At 42.4% G+C, this 13,944-nt stretch overlaps 1 protein-coding gene across 1 annotated transcript in view; it reads right to left on the reverse strand.

The window, feature by feature from the left end:
• The window catches only part of MAPK6 (mitogen-activated protein kinase 6), a 32,954-nt gene extending 20,546 nt beyond the window's left edge, over positions 1-12,408 (reverse strand). Inside the window, exon 1 of the mRNA XM_035130677.3 lies at positions 12,223-12,408. The gene's annotated coding sequence lies outside the window, so the exon portion shown is untranslated. The remainder of the gene's footprint in view (positions 1-12,222) is intronic.
• Between the last annotated feature and the right edge of the window lie 1,536 nt (positions 12,409-13,944).

A 13,944-nucleotide genomic window follows, 5' to 3' on the forward strand; every position in this document is an offset into this window, starting at 1 on the left:
GCCAGAAGCGGCTTTGTCATGCTGGCCACATGACCTGGAAGCTATACGCCGGCTCCCTTGGCCAATAATGCGAAATGAGCGCGCAACCCCAGAGTCGGTCACGACTGGACCTGATGGTCAGGGGTCCTTTTACCTTTACCTTTATAAACCACTTAATATAAAAAAACCCTCTAAGTAGTATACATAAACTACTACAAAGTAGTTATCAACAACACAGAGATCAAATCAGCTGAATTTAAAAAAACAAGTATATATGCTGTCTCTGAAATAAACATTTTTAGAGGCATCTAAAACAGGCGAGGGTGCCTGGCCAATGTTGATACTGACACATTAAAATATTGACCCCTCGGTTAGATGGAGCACACATAAAGGACAAATTCCACAGATCTATGTGGTCGAATAGGCATGTAGGGGACAAGGTGATAGTTCAAGTAAACTAATCCCAAGATGTTAAGGGTTTTATATATTAACTATATAGTCTGGTAGCAAATCAGCAGCCCCTGCAATTCTTTGAGCAAAGCTGTAATACGCTGATAGGATCTCATTCCTGTCAACACTTGTGCTGCAGCATTCTGAACTAACTGTTGTTTCTAGACCAACGATAAGAGAAGCTCCACACAGAGTGCCTTGCAATAATCCAGGATTGGTCACCAATGCCTGGCCTTCTGTGCTAAAGCTATCCCTGTCTAGGAATGGTTGCAGCTGTCACGCTTGCTAAAGCTGATAAAAGGCGCTAGTAGAATAATGGCCAGGAGTTGTAGCCCAGGAATGAGCAGCAAGTCTTTCAATTTTGTTTTCTCTCAACTTCTCATTTGTCTAATCTTAAATTCAGTCCTCCACATTTCCACATAAGTTTGCGGGTTTTAAAAAAAATCGTAATGGAGATTTATCAGCATTTTAGTACTAATGTCTTCTAATAAACACATTTTTGAAAAGCAATCTTGCCTAATGTATTTTTTAAAAGTTGCCTTCACTAATATATGCATTATTATGCACCCTCTACCCTAGTATGTGCGTTTTTGTACACATTATTTGCCTGGAGAACTTCACTGAAAAATCTGGAAAAGTGCAGAAATATGTCTGCGTATTGTTTGTGTATTGTTTCAGAAAGTGCAAATGAGGTAGGTTTGCCTTTAGATGTGAACTGAAGTGATTTTCTCCTTCATCTCTTAATATTCTGTAGGGACGCAGGTTCCCTATTCCTAGGCTATACATTTAACCACTTCACAACAATCTGTATGAACTAAGCTCAAGATGACTGAAGAAACTGGCAGAAGTTAGTTATTTGTACTTAGGGCTCATCCACACTTCCGCTTTCCCCGCTGCTTTCCCCAAGGAAAACCCAATCTTTACCACTGAATTGGAGCAAATGTCAATCTGGATTGACATTTTTTTCTGATTTAGCGCTAAAGAGCAGGTTTTCTGGGGGGAAGCGGCAGGACAAAGGCACAACCATATCTGGAAAGCACGGGACAAGCAGACAACCGCTCAGACCCATGCTTTCTAGGCACGGGACAAGCAAAAGTTTGGACAAGCCCCATGTCTGGTTAAAGGCGCATCTGCTTTAAAGAGACAACAAATTTGGTCCAAGACTCATTTGACCCAGAGTGGGGTGAGGGGGTTGATGTTAGGCGGCACCCTGAGCAATTAAAAGACACTCAGAATGGAAACTGACAGGTTTAAGGGTTTTCTTGTGCAACCAGAAGCTTCTTCAAACATAGTTTTTCCCATGTGACTCACTTTTTCCATTTCTCCCATGGTGTGTCTGTCTCATAGCTGCCAAGTTATCCCTTTTTTTCAGGGATTTTCCATTATGCTGAATAGGCTTCCTCGCGAGAAAAGGAAAAACTTGGCAGCTATGGTCTGTCTGTTGACCCTGATGCTCCTTTGACCCCTTTCACCTCCTGCATCAACCAGCACCTTCCTTTGCATACTACTTTCTACATGAGTCTCTCCTGAGCATGCAAATTCTCTTACGACATGGTTACTCAGATGTAAGACTCACTGTATTCCGTGTCGCTTACTCAAAAGAAGTTGGCGCACACAAGGATTGCAGTTTGGTCCTGCCAATGCCCTCTATTTAAAAACTAACAAAACAGTAAAGCAGGCATCTCCAAACTCGGCCCTCCAGCTGTTTTGGGACTACAACTCCCGTCATCCCTAGCTAACGGGACCAGTGGTCAAGGATGATGGGAATTGTAGTCCCAAAACAGCTGGAAGACCGAGTTTGGGGGTGCCTGCAGTAAAGCAAAAAGATGTCTCAGTGTTAAAGAACTTAGAATACCTTTCCAAAAGTTTGACCAAAATGATCTATACCCAATATAGTTGTAATCTGATATATGCTTACCTGATAGCTAGTTCCACTAAAATCAGTAGAGCTGACCATTGAGTATACTGTATATAACCTAATTTTCCATGCTACTCTATAACCCAGAGATTGGGAATCTGTGGGTATTCAGGTGTTTTTTGGACTCCAGCTCCCATCATTCCTGACCTGGACCAATGGCAGTTGGAATCAAAAATCATCCGGAGAGCGACAAGTTTCCCAACCTTCTCTAGCTAATGCTCTCATATGCATACTCAACAGAACATGTCCCAGCCATATACATTTTGGATGCTGTCAAGTAGTATTACAGTTCCTTTTTCTCCAAAATTTGGTGAATTGCCAGCTCTTATTTTTTACTATTTTTACCCCCACATGCTCACAGGCTGACAAGGACTAGACTTTTTTCCTTTGCTGGAAGGGATTTATAATGCTACCAGCAATATGTCATAATAACTCTTTTACATAATCTGAATTTTCTTTATTATCACCTGGGCCTTTTAAGCATTTTATGAATAAACCATTGACTGTGGATCTTTTTACAATGCCTCTTTTTGATGACGCATTTCCTCTTTTTTTGATGATGTACACAAAAAGTCTCTGCACTAGAGGTAACTATGAAAATGATGCCTCTTTCATCATTTTTAACCTAATGACCCCGGATTCTTGCATAAAACGTAAGCAATTGTATATTTCCTAAGCAGTTTGTTGTGAGGAAAGCAATATCAGTCACTTCTGACCTAAAGGTACGAGAGCTTTGCCTTCCTTTTCATCTGGTTGCTTATTTTGCAGGTTCCATCTCAGTTACGAAAACTGACATGGAGTTGTACTATAAACTAATACATAGTAGTGTAATCCATAGAAGCAGGGAAGAATTTAACTGCTGATTAATTTGTGCAAGGCTCAACTTTGACATAAACCGTGTGTTAAATATCTGCCTTTAACTCCACCCATTAAAACAAACCCTTCAGCGTTCAGTAACCAAGAGCTAATGAAAATATTTAAGTTGTAAAGTTTGCCAAGAAGGACTGGTGTTTTGCTAAAGTTCTCCAATTGAACAAATCATTAGAATTTGACTGGATACATTCGCTAAAGTCAGCAACCTTCCCCAACGTGTTGCCCTCCAGATGTTCTGAACTATAACTCCCCGTGCTAGCTAGGGCCGATGGGAGTTGTAGTCTTAAAACATTTGGTAGGCAGCAAGGTGGGGAAGGCTAATTTAATCATCTTGGCATTGGGGCAGTGATTAGATCTTTATGCTCTTGTAAGAAGCTAAGGTCAGTCTACGTGGTCCCCATTTCTATTTTATCCTCACAATGACCTTTTAATGTAGGGAAGCCTAACAAAGATTGCTCCCGAATATCCAGAAGCTTAATGACTGAGTGAGGACCATCTCCCAGGCTTAAGTCCTTCCAACATACTAACTACTAGACCGCTCTTTCATGAGAAGTAAAACCTCTCTTTCATTCACAAAAAGGAAATTTGCCATGATACAATTTTTGTCCCAGTAATCTGTCCAAGAAGTTACTCAGTTATTAAAATCCATAATATTTACATTGATTATAAAGGTGACTGGACTGTGATTGTACTATTTGCATGTTATCACTGTACAGAGATAATTACTAAAATGGAGAGAGAGATTACTTCTAGTGATAAACATACTGAACTGCAGCTATTTATCAACTTTGCTGTAATTTTATAGATGCAATATCTAGTATCCTGGAAGAATGAACATGCCTCCTTCTGCTTAACATATACAATGGTACATCGGTTTTCGAACGTCTCCGTTGATGAACATTTCGGTTTTCGAACGCCGTAAACCCGGAAGTAAATGCTTCAGTTTTGAACACGCCTCGGAAGTCGAACATGAAACGCAGCTTCCACTGAGTGCAAAATCCTGAGGCCTAGCTGCCGACTATTGAGTTTTTGGTTTTCGAACATTTCGGAATTCGAATGGTCTTCCCGAACGGATTACATTCGAAAACTGAGGTAACCACTGTGCAAGAAGTTGCAGCTTAATTACTGTCAGTTTGAATTACGTAGAAAGAACCTCTACCAGAAAACTCTTACTTGAAAATCTGACAGAATGCAGCTTACAAACTAAAAGCTCTGTTCAGGGGGAATAAGCCATTTTGAAATCCTCTGGGAATTGGCATTTGGTGCAGGGGTATAGACAGAAATGCAAAAGGCTCAAAGCATAGGCCAGTTAAAAATGCACATGCCAATTTATATGTATAGGTGCGCATATATATATATATATATATATATATATATATATATATATATAGTGGTACCTCTACTTACGAATTTAATGTATTCCAAACACACATTTGTAAGACGAAAAAATTTGTAAGTCAAATCCCATAGGAATGCATTGGGAGGAAAATTTTGTAAGTAGAAGCAACCCTATCTAAAAATCCGTAAGTAGAAAAAATCCTATCTAAACCGCATCCAAGATGGCGGACGGAGCTCTGTTCGTAAGTAGAAACATTCGTAAGTAGACTTATTCGTAAGTAGAGGTACCACTGTATATATATATATAATATCAAATTCCAGATGAGGAAAACCAGCTCTGGCTATCAGGACTTACTCTGAGCTGTGGGGGCAACAATAGGATTTTCTGGTCCCAGTACAATGAATGTGGTAAATAGGCCACATTCTGGATTAGCTGTTTCTGAGTCATCTTCAAAGGTAGCCCCACATAGAGCGCATTGCAGTAGTCCAAGCAGGAGATAACCAGAGCATTTACCACTCTGGCAAGAAGACAGTGCGGAGGCAGGCAAGGCAGGCAAGGTCTGAGCTGGCATACCAGAGTGCACATTCACCCCATTCAGCACAAAAGATCTGGTGTTCGGACTCCCCAGGCTGAGGGGTGTAGGAAGATAGGGGCGGTGGGGGTGGGGTGCCCCGGGCGGCATGATCCCAGGGGCGCCATCGCAGCTGCCCGCCCCACCCCCACAATGCGCACCCTGCCCCTGCGTGCAATGTGCCCCGCTCCCAGAACGTGCACCACATCCCTGGGGGCAGCGTGCCTGCTCTCCGCCCCCGGTGGCGGAGCAAGAAGCTCCGCCGCTGCCCAGGCTAGCCCCTAATACCCTAATTCTAGTGCATATACTAAAGATCACAAACACAAAGGGATCTTCAGAAATTTCATTCCTGCAGGAAGATGCTGCTACAGTGGAACCTCGGGTTGCAGACATAATTCGTGATGGAGGCACGTCCGCAACCCACAGCATTCGCATCCTGAAGCACCGCGTCTGCACAGGCGCCGGTGCAATTTGGTGCTTCTGCACATGCGCGAGTGGCGGAACCCGGAAGTAACCTGTTCCGGTACTTTCTGGTTTCCCGCGGTCCGCAACCCGAAAACACATAACCTGATGCATCAGCTATGAACCAACTTTAGTTCTTCGAGAATATCCTGGCCTTCAGGAAACAAGTTTGGATAATAATAATAATAATAATAATAATAATAATAATAATATAAAATTATTGTTGTTGTTGTTATTATTATTATTATTATTATTATTATTATTATTATTATTATTATTTATACCCTGCCCATCTGGCTGGGTTTCCCCGGCCACTCTGGGCGGCTTACAATAGAAAAATGAAATAAAATAATCTATTAAACATTAAAAGCCTCCTTAAACAGGGCTGCCTTCAGATGTCTTCTAAAAATCTGGTAGCTGTTTTTTTCTTTGACATCTGGTGGGAGGGCATTTCACAGGGTGGGTGCCACTACTGAGAAGGCCCTCTGCCTAGTTCCCTGCAACTTGGCTTCTCGCAATGAGGGAACCGCCAGAAGGCCCTTGCGCTGGACCTCAGTGTCCCGGGAGAATGATGGGGGTGGAGACGCTCCTTCAAGTATACTGGACCGAGGCCATTTCGGGCTTTAAAGGTCAGCACCAACACTTTTAATTGTGCTCAGAAACGTACTGGGAGCCAATGTAGATCTTTCTATGACTCCCTACAGCAAAATTAGGTAGCAAAACGGACTGTACCACTTCAGATTGTAGGTGAAGGCTTTAGAATTTTGATTCTCCCCTAGCAACTAATCATGCCTCCCCAAAAACTTCATCTCCCCTCATGCTTTGTAAACCCTTGCTTTAGCGATGCCATCCAATCCATTTGTCATCATAGGTTTTGGACCTGCCTTATCTTGCACTATGCTGCTATAAGCCGTCAGTAAAACTGCCTGTGTGCCTTGAGTGAGAGAAATTTCCATTCCCCTTTTTGCTATCGTATCTCACATTACTACCGCTTCTTAATTTAAATTACCCTTCATGACAAGGCATTTCTCAAACACCATCCCTGATTTACAACTTGCCATTCAAATTATATTGCACTGGCAAATGATAATTTCTATAAAAAAAAAAAGTGTGGACTTTGATCTGAAATGGTTATGGGCCCATTCCTGGAATTGGTTTACAAGAAGCAAAGTTATAAACATTTGCTCTAAAAAAAAAGTTATTTAAATATTACTAGGTAGAGTTTATTTTAAACAGACTTTGCCACTATGGAAGTAAAAGCCCTGTCTTTGCTTTATTCTAGCGATTGCTCCCATTTGCAAGTACCAGGACCATGATGTATCCAGATGAGCAGAGATAAGCATTAGTTCCACAAGTTTAGAGTAATCTACCACTCTAAACTTTAAATCCTCTGCAAGCATACATGTTTGAATGCCCCGTGCATTTTAAAAAGCAACAGTTTCACACTTAGAACATTTGCTCATTAAGAAGAAGGATTCTAACTCAGGCCCCCTCCAGACTGATGTTTTATTGGTGGAGTATATTCTCCAACATGTTCATGACACAACAACAACACATTGGTGATGGATGTATTCTGCTTGATTAATTGTTCAGTGATGCTTCTCCAATGCTACCACGTTACTGCTGTCCGGATGGGCTGTAGTAGAACAAAATTGGGGCAAAACCAAACCAAAACTTTTGAGCGGAAAGTTGTGGGATTTCAACAAACGCTATTGAAAGCAGGATAATGTGAGACTGCCCCAATAGCATAATGAGAGCACAAATAATCATGAATGTGCAGTGAGAAGGACAGGTTACCTAGATGACGTATAACATCCAGGACCTTCACACCAGGCAGGCAAATTACTATGTAGTCTGCATGCCCATCACAAGCCCAGCTATGCCCCAATGATAAAAACTTACAGTACCAGGAGCCCTTTTCTAAAGCAGTATCCTCAGTGCTAGAGGATATCCTTTTGTCTTCCATGGAGGGTCCCTTCTAAGATATCCTTTGCCTTATCCTCTAAGTGACACCTTCCTTCCCTGAGATCTTCCTTTTCCTTGACACCAGAAGAGTTGTCAATTCTGTGTCCAGGGCAGCTGTCTATCAGCTCCATCTGGTACGCAGGCTGAGACACTATCTGCCCGCGGACTGTCTCGCAAGAGTGGTGCATGCTCTGGTTATCTCCCGCTTGGACTACTGTAATGCGCTCTATGTGGGGCTACCTTTGAAGGTGACCCGGAAACTACAATTAATCCAGAATGCGGCAGCTAGACTGGTGACTGGGAGCAGCCGCCGAGACCACATAACACCTGTCTTGAAAGTTGGATTAGATTACCTTTGGAACATAAGGCAGGGTTCTTTAGCTGGTACCTGGATCCCCATTTTTGTGGCCCTGAAGCTTGAACTGTTATGGGGGACCCTTCATAACCAGCAATGAGGTCTGGGTAGCCACTGTTATCTTCTTCAATGGGGTTGTCCCATGACAGATCACCACATTTCAAAACAAAAACAAAAAACTACGGCATCTCAGATTTTGGTTAAAATTGCTGTACTGGATTATCCCACATGTCACTGGTGTGAAAAGAAATTCCCTATGCTTTATAGTTTTCGAGTTGTGCAACTCAAACTGGGTCTCCTAGACCCCAAAATCTGAGCAATAAAGTCACTTCTGGGGCCCCTCTGGGACTAGGGGCCCTGAAACTTAAGCTTCATTAGTTTCATAGTAGATCCGCTTTATCCTCCAATAATTTGTCTTATTTTGTCTATTTTTATTTTAAAGCCACAAAAGTTTGTTAAAATGTTTGTTTCTGTTTACTTTCGTAGATAGTAGTGGCAAAATGAACCTCATGTATGGATTTTAGTCTCTTTCTGCAGTTCAAGCAGAGCCTTTGTGAAGAATGGCAAGTTCAAAGCAAGTCTAAAATAAAAGTAGAAATCCAACAGTCTCCCTCACTTAAGAAGCTTTTGTTGTTTGCAGCCATTTGTCTTTTTTGAAGATCTATCTGTTTAACTGTTCCTGACCCTGGAGAAGGTATTTCATCAAATGTGTTAAGTAGAGCAATCCGCTTAGCAGCAGAACATTTTGTGAGAGCTTTAAAATGGGTTACATAAATTTATTTGTAGTTCTAAGTGCAAACTTCTCTTCTGATCACCAGAAAAGATCCTGCAGGTTTTGTTTTGTTTTTTGTTACAAGGCTGATTTGCAATTTCAGCAGATAATCACCTGACCCGATTTGGGAGTTCAACTTTGAGGATACGCATGCTTGAAACACTGACGCCTGTCTGTCCAAAGTAAAGTTTTTTTGTTTTTTAAAAAAGTACATTGCTTTTTATCTGCTGCACTGCTGCAACTAAACTTTATTTTCAATTAAAAAAGAAGGAGCAGCAAGTTTCAGAACATGCTCTAGGGTCCTTTGCAGCCATGGCATCCAGCACCGCTGGAAAAATGCAACATGTGCCGTTGGTAAAGATAGTGCAACCCGTGCAGCACGTTGGCGACAAATATTCACACAGTTGTTCAAAAATATTTTTACACCCTTTATCAAATTTGTGAGAAAGAGACAATTACTTACAAAGTGCCATGAAAACTTACAAACTACCTAAAATAAAGTGAACAGGGAAGGTGCCAGCGTTCTATCCCTGTTTTGTCCTAGCAGTCCATGCAGTTGAGAGGCTGCTTTTCGCCGCCCCCCCCCCCCCGGTGGGGCCGATTTGTTGGGGGTTGGCGGATAGCACACTCCCTGAGCACAGTTTTCTTTATAACTTCATACGCTGCTCCATCAGCACCTCGCAGCTACCGGGAACAACATTGAGCTTACCTTCTTCTTGAATCTTCTTGAACGAAAAACCGAGTCAAGAATTTGTAAGAACCTAGTAAAATCTGATACTATTGCAAGTTCACTTTATTTTAGGTCATTTGTAAGTTTCCATGGCACTTTGTAAGTAATTGTCTCTTTCTCACAAATTTGACCAATGGTGTGAAATTATTTTTGAACAACTGTGTGAATATTTGTCACCGACGTGCTGCACCATAGAATCCAGCACTAGCAATGCACAGGTTTTGACTTCCAGCAGTGGGGGTTGTAGGCAGTACCTGCATGCACTGATCCTGTTCAGACTGTAGTTCCCTCTAATAATGAACTTGGGTGTCGAGGGTCAACCGAAATAGAGTCAAAGTGGGGGCCAACTGAGAAACTAGAGGGAAGCTACCCGCAGACTCAGGGTAACTTTGAGGTTTTCAAAGCTATGAAGACACTTTAAAAACAAAAACAAAACCCCAAACCCTAATAGGGCCACAAACGGAAGAAAAACCCATCCCAAATGAGTCACAGAATGTCAAGTACTAGTTGGAAAACTGTGGTGTGTGGGTTTGTATGGAAGGATGGAAGGAAGTACTCTAGACTGGCCAGAACCTTGAATCGTAGCACTCTTATGAAACAAGGGAGGGCACATTTCAGCATTGTACCACAGGTCCCATTTGTTATCCTGAAGATAAAAGAAATGTCAGTGGAGGGGCGGCAAAAAGAAAAGATTACACCCAACAGGAAGACACAATCGGCTCGGAAATGTGTAACATCAGTTGCTACAGCTAGGCCAGAAGGGATGAGAAGATGACCCACACTTGTTATCAAGCAGGTAATTTCAGCAGGAGTAGAAGGGTTCTCCTCCATTGCAACTAAACAATGTCTGAACTTTACACTGCAGCCTGTCCTACCATTAGCAGGAGTGCAGCAGCCACCTTAGGCAGCAGATGTCGAAAGGTTGGGAGTGGGTAGAGCTGTGCGAGCTGCATGGTGTGCACTGCACACACACACACAGCCAAGCTAGCATGCTGTCCTCGGGTGCAGTGAAAGTCTCTGTTTCATGGATGGGAAGGGAGGGCACCATCTTCTCCTTTGCTGCCTCAGGCAGCAAAATGTCTTGGGCTGGCCCTTACCTAGCCAGAGTCCTAAATAAATGTTGCTGAAAACAGGTGCATGACCCAGGAGATCCATGGTTGGATGTTTATCGATATGTATTGTCTATTTTTGCTTTTATATCCCACCTTTCCTGTCAGGGAGCTCAAGATGGCATTTGTGACTCTTCCACCTCTTCATGCTATCCCTGAAACAATTCTGTGAGGTAGGTTAGGCTGAGAGATAATGTCTGGCCCAAGGTCACCCAATGAGTTTCTTGGCTGACTGGGAATTTGAACCTTCGTCTTCCAGGTCTTAAACCCTAACCATTGCACCACACTGCACCTAATTTAAAACAGCAACATTAAAGCAGCCAGTGAGGGCTTCCATCATGACTGAAGCAATGGCACCAGGGAAAGGGAGAGTATCCCTGTAGTTTTCCCACTCAAAACCACCCGCTTAAAGCAGCTATTTATTAACTCTGCTTTGGGGACAGGGAAGAGGACAAAGGCAGGTGGAATGCAGGTAACTGTTATGAGTTGCAGGGTCAGACTCCTATAATTTATGGAGTTATAAAAAGGTAGAATTAATCAAGGCAGAAATGGGGGGTGGCCAATAACACAATTCTTTCGTGCCCCGAAGGCCAAGGCAACACCTGTGATTTCAATGAGGAATAACAGATGAAGCAAAAGGGTTAAACACCCACAGAGCTCCCCCCCCCCATTAGCTGTTTAAAAAGAGAGAGATCCAAACAGAGATCTCTTGCATCACATGTTTTGACCCTAAGATCCAACACCGGAAGAGAGATTATACTGCATTACTTCTTGCATTAAGTCCTGATGATGTAAACTCAGTTTAAATGGGGAACTTTCAACAGAATGTACTAGCCACATTGTGGTGGTGGGGAGATTAAGAGGCACATTAAAACGAAGGCATGCAAATAAAAATAACTTAGGCTGCAATCCTATACGTGCTTACCTGGGAGTAATTCTCAATGGGTTCAGTGGGGGCTGCTTATGTATATATCTCAGTACAATGTACCGGACAGGATTCTGCCCGGAAATCTTTTTTAAAAATCTTTTTCAATGTGTTGAAATAATAATAATAATTATTATTTCCCACCCTTCACCATAAGATCCCAGGGCAGGTTTCAGCAATTTATAAATACAATATTAAAATCGGTTTTAAACATGATAATGCTAGATAACATGATATCCCTTTGCATATTGTCTCAGATCAGCAAACTAATTTGGAATAATATGGGATCCTCTCAAGCCTTGCAGGTTCCAGTGCCACGAGCACTGAGTGGGTTAATTGCCATATGAGTGACGAAAGTAATGTCAGATTATATGTCATATGTAATCATATGTAGTAGCTTCCAAAGGTATCATGCACATTTCAACATAGACAGTTTTCCTTCATACTTTGACAGGTGTTGGCAGTAAAATGCCACTTGCTTGTTTTCAGAATCCACCCCATTTTATTTCATGAATAAAAGCCCTCAAATAATTAAGCAGCATATCTTTTCCCACTGATATTATGCTAAAGAGACACCGGTGAACTAACTGCCAATTCTCACATGCCAGCAATTGAGTATTAGAGCTATTTCAGCATTTGACACATTTCAACCATTTCCAATATAAGTTTAATTTTAGCTTATTTAAGCTTTGCAAGCCATAGTAACTATAAACCTCCCACCCTTAGAGTTCTCATTTTGGCTGTTGAAAGAAAAGAGCATGCATGCTTCCTTACCATTACTGTGATTATCTTGCAGGCTCTTGGATTTCATTTCGACTTCCTAGAGTTAAAGAAGAAATTAATTTGAACTGGAAGTGAATTTTTAAAGCAGGCGCCCTGAGCAAATGAAATCTTCAACCCAAAGATTGCTGGTCGAAAATAGAAGTGATCTGAAAGAGGAGAGGAAAGTTATATTGCTGTGATATGAGCCCTGCTAGTCTACAGCTGTTATACTAGCAGTCATTCATTATAATATTTAAATGAGGGAGGAGGGACGGGCATTTGACTGTTTAGGCCCCTCCCAGATCTTACACAGAGCAAACTCAAACCAAACCCAAAAGCGAGTGGAAATCAATTCGAGTAAATCAAAGCTGCAGATTTCAGAACAGAGCCACAAATAAACAACACGATCCTATATTTCTGTTCAGGGATACATGCTACTGAGCTTCACCCACAATGAGCTAAATTAATCCACAGTTACTCGTTCCCCCAAACTTTAATTAAATTACATCTAGAATGAATAGGGTGCTTATTGTTGTTCAGTTGATGTCTGTTTCTTAATTTTGAAGGTTTTCTCTGCAGGGCTGCAGGATTTTTTTTAAACACACAAATACACACATACATGCACAACAGTTAAATTGAAGCCATACATTTAATGGAAGATTAAACACCATAATCCAGGAAAATTAGATCCAGTGTTGAAATTTTTCTAGACAAACAGAAGAGGTCTTTGGCTGGTGCCCAGAGGACATGAGTGACATGCCCTCCATGATGCAACCTGAGGGTTTGGGCCAACTAAGTTGTACTGAGAGTAGACTCTTTGAAATTACTCAGTGCTTTAAAAAAAATTGTTTAGGGGTACTCTCATTTTCCTACTCATATTGAAATACTGCCCCTCAATGAGGCCAAACTTAGATTCACAAAATGTTTAGGGGTATGCGTCCCCCTGTGTCCCCCCCCCTTGGCCTATTCATGCTTACTACAAAATCTCCTATAGAATTCAACTAGACATATTTCCACGTTGCATGTCTAGCAGAATGAGGCAGTGGGAATAGGATGGCGGAATCCCAAGGTGAAAAAGGGGCTCTTCCACTTTAGATTGAAGTGGGAGGGGAGGTTCCTTCGAACACGCCACCTGTATGAAAGATTTGTTGCAAAGCAGAAATGAACACAGTAGGGCTTAACTAGAAAATTTCCCCTAATATGCTTAGTCATTTATTTATTGCATCAGAGTCGTCCACGAGTACCTTCAGGGCCGTCTTGAGCAGGTCGGGCGCCCTGGCGCTGAGGTGTGGAGATTGCTCCGGCGCCCTCGCAGCGCGCAGCACGGCTTCCGCGCGGCTTCGCCATGCAGCGCCCCCGCTGCTGGCCCTGCGTCCTGGCGCCCCGCGCCACCGGGACTGCACCTAGAGCCGGGCCTGGGTACCTTTACCTTTACCTTTTACCCCACTTTTCCTTAAGAAAAGGTCTCCCACTCCCCATTTTATCCTCACAACAATCCTGTGAGGTACTGTAGGTTAGGCTGAGAGTGAGTGACTGGCTTAAGGCCAAACGGTGAGCTTCATCGCCAAGTGAACATTCGAACTCTGATCTCCCAGGGACATATTCCAACACTTGAACCACTGTGCCAAACTTTTACTTGTGGTAACTTTTTATTTGGGATATCAGTGATGGCGACAGGCTCCCACTCTTCAAAATGCGACAACGGCGATGCCCCTTGCTTGAAAGGAAGGATCT

This window comes from Zootoca vivipara, chromosome 13 (genome assembly GCF_965207765.1).
Source record: "Zootoca vivipara chromosome 13, rZooViv2.hap1.1, whole genome shotgun sequence".
Lineage (NCBI taxonomy): Eukaryota > Metazoa > Chordata > Lepidosauria > Squamata > Lacertidae > Zootoca > Zootoca vivipara.